Source organism: Protopterus annectens, chromosome 3.part0 (assembly GCF_019279795.1).
Source record: "Protopterus annectens isolate FY-2018-M chromosome 3.part0, PAN1.0, whole genome shotgun sequence".
NCBI classification, from domain to species: Eukaryota; Metazoa; Chordata; order Ceratodontiformes; family Protopteridae; genus Protopterus; species Protopterus annectens.
The window spans coordinates 1728120683-1728139478 of record NC_056731.1 but is presented as its reverse complement, the minus strand read 5'-3'; positions in this window follow the sequence as shown (position 1 = coordinate 1728139478).

Genomic DNA, 18796 nt, shown 5'->3' with positions numbered 1-18796 from the left:
TGCAGAAATGTACTTGGTTACTAACCGAGTACATTTCTGCAGATTGCACTAGTATTGCACAGACTATTGCAAGCTTCCTGGATTGCAAAATCACCTCATTTGCATGGATTTCTCATGAAAATTAAGTGATTTGCATACCAGGGCTTAGTCCATGCAGGATTAGTACTGGAGCTCTTGTGCATGCCCCTGCCGGCTGTTCCTGGATCGCACGGCAGACATATTGCCTGCGTGGGCTCCTGCACTCATCTTGCACTCCGTGCAAGCTTTTGAGAATCTGGGGGAGACACTGTGAGCTATTAGCTGGCTGTTTAATGTAGTCATTGTTGTTATCCCCTCTGTTGCAGTATGACAGTTGTGTGACTCTAAGGAATTCACTTAATAAGGCACTGGTCCAGGGATGAGTCTGTAAAGGCTTAATGCAGATCAGTGCACCACTCCTATATACAAAATATACAAATACAATTTAATAAATTCATATTATCAATATTTTATTATTTCAATATTTAACGATATTCCTGATTTAGTGTCTTTGTTCCTGATTATGTTCAGTTTTCTTCTGCTAGCCGAGCACTTGGGAAGTACTTCCTAAGAATATTCAGTACTGTGCAGATATTTGGAATAATATGTAAAATCTGAGATTGAAGTAATACATTTTGTTAACCTCTTGAGATACTTCAAACTTTTAAAGGCCAAAAAACAAAACACAATCCAAAAAAACAGCCTCGGTTACAACGAGATGAAGAAAGATAAAAAATTCCAAATAAGCAACTAAGAAGTGCTTAAAAAAAAGAGAACTTTAATTTAACAAATAAAAATAAAAATAAATCTGATACATCCAGTAAATCAAGCGCTTTCATTTCCAACCATTTGGAGACTTTATCAAGACAGAGCATGCCCCAACTGCTAGTAAATTTATAATACAAAGTTAATCACTGAACCAATCAACATCCAGGGTTCATGAATAATTCAAGAGCAATGACTATTCCTACAATTTGTATCTAATAATGTCAAATAACCACACATAAAACATTCATCATCCTAAATATTACCCACTATAATACATGTAAATATATAACTAAAAAATACATTATTAAAAAATAAAAACTCAACATTTCCTATATGTTGTACACCTCAAATAACCCCAATATATTATAATATAAATACATGTATAAATACATAATAGATACAGTATAAAATTCACCAATGTATACATATAAGACATAAAAATAATGTATATGTTTCAGCTATTAAGAATTACAAGAACATTTCTTTAAAAGCATCACCTGTCTAAAGCTTTTAATCTTAAAAAGCAAGTAATTGCAACAGATTCATTTAAGCCTGGCCATTGAGTTGCATTTGTTCTCAATTGCCATAAAGCCTCACTTCTCTCCAAATATAAAGTCCAAGGTCCACCTCTTGGGTCTAGTTCAATAACTTCAATAACAGTGAATTTAAAGTCATGTCTGGGCCATTCCATACAATGTTTTGCAAGAGCACTGGTTTCTTTTTGCAGTCTGTTATCCCTCAAACTCTCAAAAATACAGTTTTTAAGTTTCCTTTCTGTCTTTTCAATATAAAAACAAGCATTTTTGGAACAGAAAGCACAATAAACCACCTTCTCAGTGTAACAGCTGCACTTTTTTTTGTAAAGAGACCTTTATACCATTTATGTTAAATTTTGACCCTTCCTTAATATACTGGCAATAATTTCATGCCCCACATTTCTTCATATGCCCCCCATTCTGAATCTGGCAACTCCTTTCAAAGATGTTCTTTAAGGTTTGTCCCTTTCTATATACCACAATATGCTTCTCACTTATGCATTGTCTAATGTCATTACTTGAGGTCAAAATTATCCAATTTTTATCCAAAATCCTAAAAGTTTCTTTACTATCAAGATTATAAGAACTGATAAAAGCTTAACGAAACTTTCTGTTTGCTTGCACTTGTTCAAAAGGTGTCATAACATTCACATTAACATTGCTGTCCATATTAACAGAACCAACATTCAAATTTAAAACCATATGCCTGCTCCTTTCATTGCCAGAGTGCACCATCTCTGAATTCAGTATAGCATGATAAAACCCTATTAACTACTTCCAACATTAAGTTGTTGATTAAGTCCAATGGATATTCTCTTTTAAGAAACATATCTTTCAACAGTTCACATTCATCCAGGAAAGAGTCGAAACTAGACACCATCCGAGCAGCTCTAACAATCTGCCCCTTAACAACTGCTCTTTTTTGTTTGAAGGGATGGCTACTGTCAAAATGTAAAAAACTGTTTGAATACATTTCCTTCCTATAAATATATGACTCAAAATTCCTTAAGACTGTATTTTTTGTCAGTTTAACATCCAAATAAGAGATTTCATTGGGATCGATATTATGGGTGAACCTTAAAAAGGCTGTTGAATTATTCATGTGAGTTATAAATTCATTAATCATCTCACTTGGTCCATCCCAAAATATAAAAATATCATTCAAAAATCTCACATACATTTTACAATGTTGATAATAAACTGAATTAATAACAACCTTTTTCTCCCATTGTAGCATTACCAAATTTGAATACAAACCACCACATGGAGAACCCATAGCAACACCAAATGCTTGGATAAAGAATTCACCATTAAAAATATACAGTTATTTTTCAACACAAGTTCAAATAGTTGTTTATATACATTAATTTTTGGTTGTGATACTCCTTTTTCCAATAAATAGTCACATGCCCATTCAATACTAGTATCATGGGGTATTGAGGTGTACAAATCCTTCACATCAATGGTGATGAATACACCTGTCTCACTGTATTCTAAATTATTAACCCTTTCTAAAAATTCCCATGAATCCTTACAAATAATAGTTTCTTTTATTCTCTCACAAAACATTTCAAATTAATATCCAAGTATTTTGCTATGGGATAAGTGATAGAACCACGCCCATTCACTATATGGCACATAGGTGGATCAACCATATTCTTGTGTAGTTTTGGTAATCCAAATATACAAGGAGTTTTTGGATGATGCACTGTCAGGTAATTGTACTCATCTATAGAAATTGAGCCTTCAATAAAGAGGTCCATTAATTCATGTTTTACTTTGTTATAAATGCCATTTAACTCATTAATAGAGATTTTCCTATATGCATCACTCAAAAGAATATTATTCATCCTTGTATTATAATCATCTAGGTCCATAATGACAATTCCACCACCTTTATCTGGTTTTATAATCCGCACATCTCTATTAGTTCTAAGTTTGTTTAGACCATCCATCTCACTTTTACTTAAGTTAGGTGAGTGTGCATTTCTGTGCATATTTCTAACATCTATTTCACACATTTTATCAAACATCGCTAACGCAGGGTGCAGGGGTGGGTTGAACATGCTTGAAATGTGCAAAGGTTTACTTACATATTCAACAAATTTAAATAGGACATTTAAATTCAACTTCCTAACAAAATGTCTGATATCAATTAATGTTAGTGCAATGTTAAAATTTTTGATCAGGATAAATGACAAACATCTAGAAAATAAATCACAATCATTAATATCAAAAATACATGAAGAAAATTTATATACATTAAATTCATTTCTAGAATTCTTTAAAATAACACAGTTATTCAACGTATGCTGATTCAAATTCAATTCCATTCCCGATATCTGCCCCTCCCTCCCCCTCCCTCCCCCTTCTGATAATACATTTGTCCCCCTCGACCCCTGTTTGTAGGAAAAGTCCCTTGATTCTGCACATTCTGGTTGTTTCTGTCTCTAAGTCTTTCTGATCTCCTCAGTGGGGGAAAGTTGTCTTGATCTAAAAAATGTTCCTCATTATTCCCAGAGGCTCCATCATTATAATTATGGTTCTCCATATTCCAAGCTTGTGACCGGGGGGGGGGTGGAGATAAGCTGTGTTTGAACAATATTGAGCCCTATCCCTCTCTGTTTTCTTCATCTTCCTAGCTTTAATTGAAACCATTTCTTGTTCAATAGATTTAAATATTCTGTTGTAGTCAAAAATATTGTTGTCATGAGCCACATCTTGCACAGTCGTGTTGTCCAATTCAGTCGCTTCTTTTATTAAATCTTTCAAAATTAATTCATTATGTTTGATAACTAGCTCCATGTACTCAAAGCCATGTCTATCAAACATACTAATCAAATCCTTATGGAAGCATGAACTAGCTATTAGCCTTGTCGGAAAGCGCCACATGTGCAAACCCTCAGGCACAAGTTTAAGCTTTAAACATTAAAGTATGCATTATCAACTTGAATCTTCTTAATTTTAAGTAAAATACAGTCTAATTTGTACAAACTGTTGTTGTAAGAATCAGTACTTACAGGTGAAGGTGTAGAAAAGCCATCTCCTCTCCTAACCAGTCGGTCATTCTAATGGGATTAAAGTTAACTTGAACATCTTCATGAGCATTTCTTCTTAAATTTGCGCTCTGTGATGAACGCTACTCTCCATCCATTAAACTCGTACCAGCAATTCTTCCTGAATGCTCCTCATTACTGGTGTTGTTGCCGTTGTTGTTATTTAAACTTCTGTCTCCACCAGGTCTAATATCAGCATTTTCAGAGTCTAAAAAAAGAGAAACAACTCTCGTTTCCTCACCACGACTTCTACTAGAGCCAGCAACTTCCTTGTTTGGTCCTCCCTTCGGAGCTGACGTCATATGGCATGGTCTATTCTGTCTAACCTTTGAGTGATCCGTTCCAAATGCTGAAAGACATCCTCAATTGAACTGTTCCTTTGTGATGTATATAATGATTGTGAAGCCTCCATCTCCTGTGCCTCCGTTGCCATAAAAACAAATAACTTCAAACTTTTAAAGGCCAAAAAACAAAACACAATCCAAAAAAACGGCCTCATTTGCAATGAGATGAAGAAAGATAAAAAATTCCAAATAAGCAACTAAGAAGTACTTAAAAAAAGAGAACTTTAATTTAACAAATAAAAGTAAAAATAAATCTGATACATCCAGTAAATCAAGTGTTTTCGTCTTCAACCATTTGGCAATGATGGGAACAGGCATATGGTTTTAAATTTGAATGTTGGTTCTGTTAATACGGACAGCAATGTTAATGTGAATGTTACGACACCTGTTGAACAAGTGCAAGCAAATGGAAAGCTTTGTTCAGCTTTTATCACTTCTTATAATTTTGATAGTAAAGAAACTTTTAGGATTTTGGATAAAAATTGGATAATTTTGACCTCAAGTAATGACATTAGACAATGCATAAGTGAGAATCCTATTGTGGTATATAGAAAGGGACAAAACTTAAAGGACATCTTTGAAAGGAGTTACCAGATTCAGAATGGGGGCCATATGAAGAAGTGTGGGGCATGCAATTATTGCCAATATATTAAGGAAGGGTCAAAAGTTAACATAAATGGTATAAAGGTCTCTTTACAAAAAAAGTGCAGTTGTTACATTGAGAAGGTGGCTTATTGTGCTTTCTGTTCCAAATGTGCTTGTTTTTATATTGGAAAGACAGAAAGGAAACTTAAAAAACGTATTTATGAGCATTTGAGGGATATCAGACTGCAAAAAGAAACCAATGCCCTTGCAAAACCTTGTATGGAATGGCCCAGACATGACTTTAAATTCACTGTTATTGAAGTTATTGAACTAGACCCAAGAGGTGGACCTTGGACTTTATATTTGGAGAGAAGTGAGGCCTAATGGCAGTTGAGAACAAATGCAACTCAATGGCCAGGCTTAAATGAATCTGTTGCAATTACTTGCTTTTTAAGATTAAAAGCTTTAGACAGATGATGCTTTTAAAGAAATGTTCTTGTAATTCTTAATCGTTGAAACATATGCATTATTTTTATATCTTATATGTATACATTGGTGAATTTTATACTGTATCTATTATGTATTTATACATGTATTTATACTATAACATATTGGGGTTATTTGAGGTGTACACATATAGGAAATGTTGAGTTTTTATTAGATTTTTTAATAATATATTTCTTAGTTATGCATTTACATGTATTATAGTGGGTAATATTTGGGATGATGAATGTTTTATGTGTGGTTATTTGACATTATTAGATGTAAATTGTAGGAATAGTCATTGTTCATGAATTATTCATGAACCCGGATGTTGATTGGTTCAGTAATTAACTTTGTATTATAAATTTACTAGCAGTTGGGGCATGCTCTGTCTTGATAAAGTCTCCAAATGGTTGGAGACGAAAGCGCTTGATTTACTGGATGTATCGGATTTATTTTTATTTGTTAAATCAAAGTTCTCTTTTTTTAAGCACTTCTTAGTTGCTTATTTGAAATTTTTTATCTTTCTTCATCTCGTTGCAACCGAGGCCGTTTTTTTTAGATTGTAACCTCTTGAGATGGGCAGAGTACTTAGCCAAAGTCAGAGACACAGGATAATTGTACATCGGCCCCATTTCAATGTGAGATACTTAAATGTCCTATTAGTGGGAAAGCTTGCCTACATTTTGAATAATACATATGTAGATATCCTCATTAATTTTCAAATGGCATATGAAGAAACACATATGTAATATCCATCAAGTGACGTGTAAAAATTTTCATTAATCTGGATCTTAACTCTATACTCAAATTTATTTGCTTTTCTTATTTTGTTAGTTGACCTGAGAAGTAAGCTGGTTCAATGACACATCAGTTATGACTAAAGACAATACACACATAAAAAGAAAAAGTGATCATTTATTCAGTTGCACAGTTGCATTTATGGGAGGAAAAATCACCCGTGCATTCCATTTTTTCATAAAGATTATTATTGTTTGAATGTAAACAAATCTGCCAGCTTTGAAGATATCGGTTATCTGAATCATTTGTTTTGGCTATGATATGTTTATCCACTTGGTGGTGTAAACATTGGCTTTACGTGATTTAGTAACATTGAATTATGTTGATATGACACCCCAAACTCATGGAAAAATGATAAAAAAGGAGTTGATGTTAAAGTGTGTGTGTGTGTGTGTGTGTGTGTGTGTGTGTGTGTGTGTGTGTGTGTGTGTGTGTGTGTTTGTGTGTGTGTGTGTATTTATTTGTGTAAATTTAGGAGGTCTATGAATTCATATGTACATGCCTGTTGGCCTTGTGTTCAGAGGACTTAGCTTTGCCTACTCTATATAATTGATATACTATGTTGTTCTTAACCAGTGATATGTGTAACACTTAAATGAATCTGGCGGTGCTGTAACTCACAACTTGACACCCTACACAACATTTACAATCAAAATTTTTTGCTTGAAATAACATATCCTTTTATGCTTTACTAAAATGTACCTCTTTGCCTCTTAAAAGTAATTGATCCTACAACAATAATAAGGCATGAGTCATCTAGAAAGCTGGATCAGCTACTGATGAAATAGGTATCTCACTGCATAATAACATCTATCTACCTAGTTACATCAGGTTTAAAAACAAACAGCGATTTTGAAATATGATCAGTCAAAGTCACTTTCCAAATTCTGGTTTGATGCATTATTGCTATTTTGCACTTTATATACAGAAAAGGATTGTGACCAAATAGTTATCAAAATCAGAAAAAATTCTTCCCCTAATGAAAAAGCCTGCTATGGATGGGATTCTAGTCATATTCACTAATGAGCATTTACAGTTTCAAATCATTTTCACATATGTTGAGCTAATGTAAAAATTACCCAAAAGCCTAATATCAAATGACAAATTCTGACTCCAATTACCTGATCAATTATTATTATGACTGTCTGCAATATAGATGAAGGTAACAGCACATACTATGTGCAATCTTATTTTGTTATGTAGCAATGTAAAATGAAACCATCTACAAAAAGCTGCACAATGACAAATTGCAACTGTAACATAAATTCACTGATTACTGTTATTATTGTGTGCACAGAGGTCAGTTGTATTTTCTTAGAGTAAGAGCCAGTGTGTCTGAGTCAAGTATAAATACAACATTTCTTAATTAACATTATCATCGTGTTCATATTTCTAAGGTAAATAATCTGACAGTAATCACAAATTCAGTCACGCATTTTAGTATTAATTCTTTCTGTTCATTATGGAATATATTTGATTTAAGAACATAATACTGAGTAGTAGATACCATCTTTCATGTTCATTATGGAAAAATGGATGAAAATGGTCTCAACAATATAGTCCAAACAAATTATACTAAATTAAATAAGCTTTCATAACCACTTATAACAAAATGCATAATGGTTATCTCAGCATCTGGCTCACCAGGTAAAGTGAAATTATCCAAACATTGTAAAGAATAACAGTTGTGTACTGACATGCAAAGCACGCTCTCCCATGGCAGTCAGGAGAAAATACTCTCCTTGTTTATGTAGTGCCATTCTGATGAAAGCAACCATATGTATAAAAATACTCCCCGGGATTCATGAAGCTCAGCGCAAGGACAGTTTTAGCCTTGCGTCGAGCATCCTCCTTACAGATGGTGCAGCAGTGCCATATGAATATTTATGATGGCATGCTGCTGCACCCTCGACGTGCACAGGAAATGTGTGCGAGTGCAGGGGGCATGTTTAAGTGCTCTACGGAGGCGTAAACATGCCCCCACAGTTGCACAACCTACTATGCTTACTGTTAGAGCCCGCCTCTAATAGTAAGCAATTAAGTCAGTGTCCGTGGATACTGAAATGTATGCTAAGCATACAAGAGTATCCACGAATACTGAAATAAAATCAAAGCAGTAAACACACAAGCACATAGTGGAATGATGAGCTCCTTCCCTAGAACTATCACAATTAGATTCCCCCATGTCCCTATTTTACATTTGTATTGCTTCATTATTGAAAGTGTAAGCGAAGCGCAGCGTGTTTGCATGTCACCACCCCATGCTTAGCGTAGCTTACACATCAAAATCATCCAAATAAAAAAGAACATGCAGAATCAAATTTAATGTCAACAGTGTAGTGGTTACAGCATCCACCTAACGAACAGGCATTCATGGTTCGAGTCCCACTATAGCACAAATCATTTTCCATGTGGAATGTGTATATGAACATATTTATACATCATTTTGCTGAATAACCTACATAATAACATGTAAATGTGAACTGGAGTACCGCATGAAATATTTAACTAATGTCATTCAATCAAAGTGGTAGTGTCATGATGAATAAGGCACTAGTAAGCAGGTGTGAGCACAAATAAGCAGTAGTAAACACATATAAGTACCAGTAAGCAAGTCTGAGTGTGTTTGCCTGGGTGTAAGCAGTGTCCAGCATAGGATATGTATATAATTATGTAGATGTATGTGCATGTGTATGTACAGATATATAATACACACACACACATATATATATATATGTATATATATATATATATATATATATATATATATATATATATATATGAAGAATGAATGTTGTGACAATAAAGCATGCAAAAAGAAGGAGAAGGGAATCAACAGCAACTCCAGTATTATTTAGTGCTGTCAGCGTATGTCATATCAAGCTGGGCAGGGGTGAGCAAAGCACTGCTACTCACACCACAGGCAGGATACTACCAGTGGGAGCAACATTTTCAATCTGCTAAGTCTACTTTGCAAACAATCACAGGGTAGTCCCTGGTGGGACTACCCAAAAATTGCTAGAATGGTTAGACCTCCAACCATTACATAAGCAAGGACAGGTATGTTCAAGGACTAAATAGTGGGAGAGCCTGATGATACATGGGTTGGGACAACATACATGTAGGGTCCCTAATGCTGGGGATAGGGCAATTTGTGGAGGTGTGTCATGGCTGTGATAGCAACTGGAGAATGGATGGTTTGCGTGTATGTCAAACTTGGGTGGGGTGGAGGAACCATGGGTATGAAATTATGGATCCAGGCATGTCAGGGTTAGATGGCCTGGTTCTAATTGGACCGCCACGTGGAGGTCAGTAAGTTCATTATAAGTATATATGCATATACACATGCATACATCTATATGTAAAAGTACATTCCCTGTAACACATTCATTCCTTTTGCAGACATACATAACATGAAAGTGTCCCTACAAATCTCAACAGAAGATAGAATAATAGGCTGTGCATAAGAGAGAAGGGACAAATATGTAAAAATGCAGAAGTGTGTACATTGTCAGAAGTCAGTGCTGTTCTCAAAAAATCAAATGTGAGGACTTTCTCACACATGGAGTCATTCCTGTGATCTGCCTGCTACGGCAATGCCAATCACTAAACCGGTCCTATTTGTAATATAATTTCACTGAACTCGTACATTATTGGCTCTCATGTGTAACGTGTGCGTTACCACATAGTCATAGTTATTAATTTATTGTAGTATCTTGTTAACGGGAGTAATGATGTAATGAAGTATAGAGTTTAATCCTGAAATAAAGACGTGTGTCCCAGGTGGGACAACCCAAAAATTGTGAATAGTGTCCTACTGGTCACTCATTTCACCAGTGTGTGTGGACTAAACTTTTGGGATGTCTGAGGATACGTGGAGTGAGTCAACTTTGGGATGGGTCTACAGGAGTAGGGAGTGGCCAATGTGTAGTGGTGTGGATACACCGTGTATCCAACTTGAGAATGGATGACTGCTGTGTCAGTGAAGTGTTGGGGTGGGTGTTTGGGGAACTAGGATCCATGGGTATATGGGTATATATGCAGATGAAGCAGTGCAGGAATAGTGTAGTGGTTAGAGCATCCGCCTAATGAACAGACATTCCCGTTCCGAATCCCACTGCAGCACATACCATTTTCCATTGGTAATCTGTATATGGACATATTTTGACATCTGTCTGCTGTATAACCTGCATAATAACAATTAAAAGTGAAAAAAACAAAGAAATCCAAACGGATAAACCACCACTCAACACTTAAAATAATAAAAAAATAATAAAACAGCCACCAAGGACTAAACGTAGGTCTTCACTATTTTAATAAAACACAGAACCAATTCTGTGTTTTATTAAAATAGTGAAGACCTACGTTTAGTCCTTGGTGGCTGTTTTATTTTTTTTTCTTATTTTAACAATTAAAAGTGAACTGGAGTGAAGTGTCAGTGTCACAATGAATAAGGCACTAGTAAGCAGGTTTAAGCACAAATAAGCAGTAGTAAGCATATATAAGCACCAGTAAGCATATTTAAGTGCATTTGCGCAGGGGTATGCATTGCTTTACAGATATATATATATATATATATATATATATATATATATAAAATGTATATATATAGATATATATAGAGATATATATACATGTGTGTGCATAGATATACACAGATATACAGCTATGATAGGAAACAGCACTCAAGAAAGACATATATTCACAGGCTATGCCAATGGAAGTGAGGGGCCCAAGCAGGAAACATGTAACACATAGCATGACTGCCCCCTCCAGCCGGACAGAGGAAACATGCACACAAACAATGTAAATAGTCCACTGCTCCCTAGACCACAGGCAGGATGCAACCGGGATCTAATCTTGGAACAAACAGGAACGTCCCTTGCGGGACGCCCCAAAAACTGACATATAACCAAAGGAAGCCGATACAACGACCATTATGGCTGGGGTGTGTACATACAAAGCACAAAACAGTGGAACCAGAAGAGCCACAAAGCAACAACAACCATAAAACCAAACTGTTTATTGAGCGCTTTCGTTAGCAACATACCCAGAATACAAGGGTGGGAAAGCCTGATGGCCCATGGGTCAAGACAAAGTACGACATGGGTCTCGTGAAGTGGAGAGTGGGCAGCGTGTTGTGGTGGTTTCAGACCCGACCTGCACCCAGAGTAAGGATGGGTGCAGTAGAGGAGGTGCGGGTGGGGCAACTAAGGGTAGCTAGTTATGGGTCTAGGTGTGCAGGTGTTGGCTGATGTGGGTCTATACAGACAGCCCCAGGGATGTGAGCAAAAGTGTTCATTGGGCAGAGGCGTCGCCCAATGAGCAGCCACACCTGCTACAAGTCCCACTGCAACAAAGTCCAGAACAGAATAACCAGCTGTAGATATATATGTGTAGAGGAATGTGTGTGCATATCTACCCATAACTTCATGGAGGTATACCTCTCCCTCTCCATAGTACAAATGTATACATACAGAGACAGAATACATATACATACCCACTTATAGATATATACATATGCAGACACCCATACACCCATATATTGTTAGATATACATAGACAGCAAAATATAAATATATACATGTATGCATTCATATACAGATATATCTGTATATAGTAATATATATATATATATATATATATATATATATATATATATATATATATATATATATATATATATATATATATATATATATATATATATATATATATATATGTGTGTGTGTGTGTGTGTGTGTTTGTAAATATACACATGTAAATAGCTAGGATATGATACAGCAGTTACAAATTACATATATTCACAGGCCATGCAAATGGGGGTGAGGGGTCCAATCAACAAACGTGTAACACGTAGCATCAACCACCCCCACCTAGACAGGTGAAACATACAAGCACACGATACAAGTAAACACACCACTGCTTCCAAGACCACAGGCAGGATACTACCAGTGGGAGAGACCTGCCAGGTCTAATCTTGAAGCAAAGACATCAGTGTCCCTTGTGGGACACCCCAAAAATTACTGATCATCGGAGCCAGTCTCTGCAATGATTCATCAAACCAAGCTGTAGACATACATGGACCAATATGTTGTGCAAGCCTGATAACCCATGGGTCAACACAACATATGACATGGGTCCTGACATGTGGAGAGTGGGCAGTGTGTAGTGGTGTGGTTAGACCCCACCTGCACCCACAGTAAGGATGATTGCTGTAGAGGAGGGGCAGGTGGAGGAACTGTGAGTAAGCAATTATGGGCCTAGGCATGCAGGTGTTGGCTGGCGCAGTTGTATTCGGACCGCCCCAGGGATGTAAGTAATATTCCAAAATGGGCAGAGCTTATGCCATACCTCTCAACCCCTAAGAGCAAAACCACTGGACAGAACATAAACTGTTGGGGGAACAAATAGGGACAGAAAACACATATTCCACTTACAACCTTAGAAAGCTGATAGAATAATAGGTATGCATTAGCATGACTCGGCTGAAGGATGTGGGGTCCTAAACCCAATTACTTGTCTGTATTTAATGGTGTAATTTCCCAGGTATTTGCCAGACAGGTGCAAATTGTAAGAGGAACACACCAATAGTATGAAGCAAACTCTGGATAGGCCACGGATTCTGTACAGTCGACTGGCATGCTTACGCCTAATGGGCAGCCATTCCCGATATGGGTCCCACCACAGCACAGTCTAGTTTAAATGGCTAGGTACGGTATGACCATATGTGTCATTGCATAACCCACTACACAACATCTACGAACACATGGTCACAGCCCCCCACTGTAGGCATGTAAGCCGATGTAATAGGTATCACCAGGTATTAGTGTAGTCCTCACCTCCACCCAGTGGTGTGAATGTCAGATGCAAACATCGAATGCAGTGCATTTGCAAGTGTGGGAGCAAGCAGGTGTAAACCTTTTTGGCTACCGGTATGCGAGTATCACACTGGTGAAGCAATGCAGAGGCTAAGTATAAGAAACTGTAACCGGAGGTTAGCATTGCTTAGCTCCGCGCAAACCCACGCACACCTGCTCACAATTGCTTTAAAGTGCCTTAATCACTCTGTACACAACAGCTCATGTTCTGGCCAGCAACAAAATAAACAGCCTCTGCAAGGCTAGAACTCAGGACCCTATACATCACAGTCACAATAGTTAACCACTATGCCATGATAGCAATACAAATAAATGAGTTATCAGCAAACTTGTCCTCACCACAAAGAAATCAAATCAAACGTGAACTGAATCTATGTACAGTGTAATGTGCTATAACCTGCCACAGACCATAAATATGTGAATTGGAGTACTGCAGTAAACATAGAGTTGAGGTGTCACTGTAATAAAGTTATGAAGTCCTCAGGAACCCATACAGTGTATGTACACATGAATGACAGATACCAGACACATATATAACCTGTAATGAATAAGACATAGCTTAGCCTTTTTGAAACCGGCCAATTAAGGAAAAGTGTGGGAATCCGGCCCTACTTAAACTGAAGAGGCTGGAATACAGCTCATAACTGGTTGTAGCATCCCCCTGCAGGCAGAATGGCTAGAGTGGGAGAAGGCACTCGCTTTACAGTGCACCGCTGGGGCATCCAGGAGTCCAAATTCATGGTATGGTTCCTGGTAAAGCACCATGACAGGAGACTACTGCAGGGCCAGTACCAAGGCCTGAAGTACAAAACGGAGGCCAGGGACAGTCTCGCCCTTGATCTCATTAGTGCCACAGGTATCCCCCAGACTGGTGAGCAGGTCCAGCACCACCATGCAGACCTGAAGTGGTGGAGGGGGATGTCCTGGAACAGTGGATCCAGGAAGCAATGCAGATGCAGAATGCCCCAGAACTGAGTAAGTATTCCTTCCACTATGTAGTTAATAATTGCCTAGTGTGTGTATGCTATGAATAGGTATGGCTAAATATCACTGTACTTCTCTGACAGCTGCAGATGAGCGTGCTGCAAACCAGCAAGCCTATGATGCTAGGCTGCAAAGGATGCATCGCGAGGCAGGTTAGTAAATAGATAAATGTAAGCACCTCAGAAAGTGTTGTACCAGTATACAGATTTGCATAATATGCTGTGAATAAAGGTGTAACCCCTGTATTGCTTCTGTTTACTCTGCAGTCAGATGTTGTTGTACTCTTGCAGTTATTAAATAGTACTGTTGTAGTAAGCAGTGTGACCCACACTGTGGTGTGCAGACAAAATGTATATGAAGTGCTGTATAACAATGTTGGAAGTGCAAACAGGTCAGTCATATTAGACTAAATACATTGCAAAGCCTCATAGCAATTGCCTGATAGCATAGTGTACAGTGATCTTAACTGTAAAGCTTTTGTCACACACAGCAGGGCTTTAGATCCCAGGAGCGCCAGTGAGTTGTATGCATAATCATTCCACACAACTGCGCACAGTTTGTTAGAATGTTCAGAGAGAAAGCTGTATGCATATATACACTTAACAACTGTACAGATTATGCTCAAATGCTCAAATAGAAAGTGGTATGCATATTCATACACCTCAACTGTTCCAGTCTGCCCAGTCAACTGTTCGAATCTGCCCAGTATGTCCTGATAAATGGCCCACATCACCTGCCTTTTGCCCTGTTTCCCTGACAAATTAGTGTGATTTTCCAAGAAATGTAGGCAGCTGTAAATGACATATAACTGATAGGCTTAGTCAGAGAATGCACATGCAAACATACCTGTCATCCCAGCTCTCACCCAAAGTGTATGACAGCAGTCAGCAGTCTCAAAACATGTTGCATTACACCTGCATCTTGTCAAGCCTCTACATAAGACACAGGTCCCATACATACTAATCTGCAAACATACCATTGTACAATATAATGCAATTGGGTAGTGTAATAATAGATGTAAGGGACAGACCACTGCAGTGACTATGAATGTTGTGTCAACTACAAGTATTTATTAGTTGTTAATTGAACTCTCTCTCTCTCAACCCTACAATATGAGTAAAAATAACTGATTTACACAACTCATTTGGTATGTCTGCACTCCTAACCTTTGTTGGGACATATGTGCTCTTGGTTTATAAATATTCACATCTGTTTCTATGCATGTGCCATGATACAATACCCCCATACTGGTGTCCTGTTGCCATCAATGAAACCTGCATGTTGTTGTAATGGCCACTGTTTACCCATATATGTATGTGTTCTGCCTGCTCTGCAACTATTTTATATCTGGTTTCCTGGGTAATGGGAATACCTATGCATGCTGTTATAAGTAATCATTAATGCTGTTGACTATAACAACAACAACAAAGACAACATCCCAGGCTGCCTTCTAAATGAACTACAGAATGAACTGGCACCCCACCTAAGTACCATGTTCAATCATAGCCTCACCTCAGGCTTTGTGCCCATTGAATGGTGCACTGCAATGGTTATCCCACTCCACAAAGGGGGAGCCACAACAGACCCTGAGAACTACTGCCCCATTAGCCTGACAAGCCTGGTCTGCAAGGCCATGGAATGTATCATCATGGAACTCATAAACAAAGACATTGGAGATCTCCAAACTCTGGACCCTACACAGTTTGGGTTTGTAAAAGGCAGATCATGTCTCCTAAACCTGATATACATCTTTGAAGTAGTCACCAAAGCCATAGATGAGGGTAAGGTGGTTTACACAGCCTATCTAGATCTCGCCAAGGCCTTCAACACCATCCCCCACTCTAGAATTATAGATAAACTCACTAAACTAGGTATAAATCCCTATGTCACAAGATGGGTTTCCAACTGGATTACTGACAGAACCCACACTGTGAAAGCAGACTGCAAATCAGACTTCAGACCAGTGACAAGTGGAGTACTACAGGGTTCAGTCCCGGGTCCTCTCCTGTTTGGTATCTACTTCTCTGAAGTTCAGGCTACCAAAGACGGTCTTTGGCTAACTAAATTCACATATGACTGCAAACTAGGAGCCATAATCAAAACTCCTAATGATGTGGACATTCTACAAAACGACCTCACTGAGACAGATGCCTGGTATCAAAGTCATGGTCTCAAGCTCAATGCCAAAAAGTGCATTGTCATCCACTTTGGTAAAAACTCTGTACCCATGAACTACCACATAGGCAGTAGTCTACTTAACACTGAAAGTGTGATAAGAGACCTTGGGATACAGGTGGACAGTAGTCACTCCTTTGATAATCACATTGCCACAGTGGTCAGGAAATCCTTCTAAGTGGCACACCTTATCACAAAAGGTTTCTCATCCAGAAAAAAAGAGGTCATTGTTCCCCTCTACTCATTACTCATTAGACCCATTATAGAGTACAACACCCCTTTTGGTATGTACCTCACAAGACATCTACAACAACTGGAAAGGCCACAAAAATACCTCACAAAGAGGATTACTGGCCTCAAACAGATGCCTTACGCAGACCGTCTCAAAAAACTCCAGCTTTACTCTGTCGCATATCGCCTATTTAGAGGCGATCTCTGCCTAACATACAAAGCTATGTCAAACCCAAAGCTGTTGGACATGCTCCATTTAAAGAAATCCCAACCCCTCTGAGCTACACGCTCTAGGGACCTAAACCTTGTCACCACAATAAACATAACATGCTGGAGAGATAGATTCCTGTCCCAGAGACTTCCCATACTCTGGAACAGACTACCTATCTATGTCAAAAAGAGCTCCTCATTAGCACTCTTCAAGAAAAATCTTAATGATTGGATGGGTAATAGGAAATTCACCCCGGGGATCACTTCTGTGGTTCTGCTTGACAGGGGCACAGGAAAATAATTTTCTTGGGTGGCAAAAGCCAAGGCACCTTTTTGGCTAGGCTTGTATAGACCCTAGGGCCAATAGCCTAGTACCTATCTATGACCTATGAACCCATATCTGCCTTAAACATGCTACAACATAGCTCGTATGGGAAGGCCTGTCCCAGCGGACCCACCTGTCCCACCTCAGCTGGCCATGGCACCGGGCACCAGCATATCTGGGTCCCTGCCTGGGACCTCCTCGTCCATTGGCCCTGCACCACCATCAGGTGGAACCACCACAGGGGATGGGGCTTGACCCCCCCAGGAGTGGGAGTGGACAGGAACCTGTCACCCATGGTATGATCCAGGCTGTGGTGCATAGGGAGCTCGACAGGGAGATTTGAGGCTGCCTATGCCAGCTTGAGGGCTGAGTGGCACAACTAGAGGGTGAGCCTGCCCCTCCTACACAGCCCCCAGCACAGCCACCATCTGGACTGTGAAGGTGCTGTGGTGACTGCCCATGGATGGGGACCTCAGTCTCACTGTATCCATTTGTGGGCTCATAGGCTTGCAACCTCCAAACACTTCTCCCTGTCCAAGGTGTTTCTCTTCCACATGTGTCATATACTGCCCCTGTATGCATCTTGTTTGTCTTGTCTGTCATACTACCCAACCTATCCTCCCTGATCATACCTAATCTCCTTCCCCAACATCCCATTCTTACCTAAAAGTAAAAGAAAATAAGGGCAATTTGTTCCCGCAAAAAAAAGCACGCCCCATACATAGCTGTCCATTTCACACACGTGTCCACTGGACACATGTAAATGTTTCTAACTGGCATCACAATATACTATTGTTGTCCTCACCCCTCTCTCAGGGTTGTGAGTGTCCAAATGTACTTCCGAATTTATTGCATATGCGCAGCCATTGCTGTAGCAGATATGGACAGCTATGGACCTTTCCTACACCCTTCCTGCACATCCCTAGCTACCTTGCCAACTGTCTTTCCCTCTTTGTGCCCCTTTTTCACCACTTTCCTATCATCTCTTTTTTGTTTTCTTTTAAAGAAATTAGTTTGGGGGTAAGCAGGAGTAAGCACTTTTAAGCAGCAGTGAGCGGGTTACAGCCTGTTTGCGCAGGGGCAAGCACTGCCTACACAGGTTAAGCAATCAAGAAGGTAACTAAGTGTAAGGAACTGTAATCAAAAGTAACCACTGCTTACCGTTGCGCAAACCCATGCACACCAGCTCACAACTGCTTAAAAGTGCCTTAATCACTCTGTATCCAACTGCCCTTGTTCAGCCCAGCAACAAAATAAACAGCCTCTGCAAGGCTCGAAACTATGACCCTGCACACCATAGCCAATGTGATTTACCACTAAGCCATGGCAGATATACAGAAATTGGATGTTACCACAATTATAGCATCCAGCACAGTCATTCAACAGTATAGGACATGTA